Genomic DNA, 1,766 nt, shown 5'->3' on the forward strand with positions numbered 1-1,766 from the left:
AGCTCAGTACTATAGGAAGTTCATTAGGCAATTCAGTGCTATATGTGCCCCAATGTTAGACACCATTAGAGGTGGAGTAAAGGCAAAGTTTCAGTGGGGTGAAGAAGCAAACAAAGGTTTTGAAACCTTGAAGGTGAAGATAGCTACTCAACTAGTGCTAGTGTTGCCTAGTTTTGAAAAAAAATTCATTGTGGAATGTGATGCAAGCAATGTTGCAGTAGGTTCTGTCCTAAGCCAAGAAGAAAGACCAGTAGCTTTCCATAGTGAGAAGATAAGTGATGCCAAGAGGAAATACTCCTCTTATGATCTTGAGTTGTATGCTTTAGTGCAGGCTTTGAGGAAGTGGAGACACTATCTCCTCCCTAAAGAATTTGTAGTCTTTACAGATAACCAAGCCTTGAGTTTCCTAAACTCACAAGACAAACTCAGTCATAAACATATGAAATGGGTAGAGTATATGCAGGCCTATACATTCACCATTAAGCACAAGAAAGGGCAGCTAAACCGGGTAGCTGATGCACTAAGTAGGATACTTTTGATAGTCCAAGAAATCCAATTGAGAAGCATAGGTGTTGACAGTTTTAGAGACTTGTACCCAGAGGATGAAGACTTCTCAAATGCCTACAAGGTGTGTAAGGAGTATCAAAATCACTTCCATAGTGATTATTCTGATTTTACTTTGCAAAATGGACTATTGTTCAAAGGTGGGTAGCTTTGTGTCCCTAGAGGCTCAATGAGAGAAAACCTTATTCAAGAGAAGCATAATGGCAGCCTTAGTGGATATTTTGGAGTCAATAAGACTCAAGAGTTGGTTCAAAGGTACTACTATTGGCCAAGGATGAATCAAGATGTGAAGAAGTATGTGGAGACTTGCATAGTTTGCCAAAAGGCCAAGGGTACTTCAACAAATGCTGGTTTATACCAACCTCTTCCCATACCAAATAGACCTTGGGAATGCATTAGTATGGACTTTGTAGTAGGTCTACCAAGGACGAAATAGGGATATGACAACATTTATGTCATTGTGGACAAATTTAGCAAAATGGCTCACTTTGTGCCTTGCAAGACTACTAATGATGCATGCCAAATTGCTCAATTGTTCTTCAAAGAGGTAGTGAGGATACATGGTTTATCCATAAGCATTGTTTCAGATAGGAACTCAAAATTCATGAGTCATTTTTGGAAGACATTATGGAAAAAGCTTGGCACCAACCTCTCCTTTGAATCAGCCTACCATCCTCAAATAGATGGGTGGACCGAAGTGGTGAACAGGAGCTTGGGAAACTTGTTAAGGTGTCTTACTAAGGAATATGGTCAAACATGGGATCAAGTACTCTCATAAGGTGAATATGCATATAATGACACCATAAATAGGACTACCGGCAAGAGTCCTTTTGAAGTAGTCTATGGTGTGCACCCAAGAGCTATTTTGGAGTTGAGAGATTTAGGAAGTGTAGTAGCAAGAAGTGGATATGCAGAGGACTTTGCTCAATCAATGAAGGAGGTCCATGAATCGGTTAAGCAAGCTTTGATGGAGAATACAAGCAAGCTCAAATAAAAAGTTGATGAAAGAAGGAAGAATGTACATTTTCAAGTGGGAGACCTTGTCATGGAGCACCTAAACAAAGCAAGGCTACAAAAAGGAGTGCCAAACAAGTTGCAGATGAGAAGGATAGGTCCATGTGCCATTCTAGCCAAGTATGGAGAAAATGCATACAAGGTGGATCTACCTAGTGACCTAGGCTTGTCACCAGTTTTCAATATAG

The sequence above is a fragment of the Cryptomeria japonica genome, chromosome 9 (genome assembly GCF_030272615.1).
Source record: "Cryptomeria japonica chromosome 9, Sugi_1.0, whole genome shotgun sequence".
NCBI classification, from domain to species: Eukaryota; Viridiplantae; Streptophyta; class Pinopsida; order Cupressales; family Cupressaceae; genus Cryptomeria; species Cryptomeria japonica.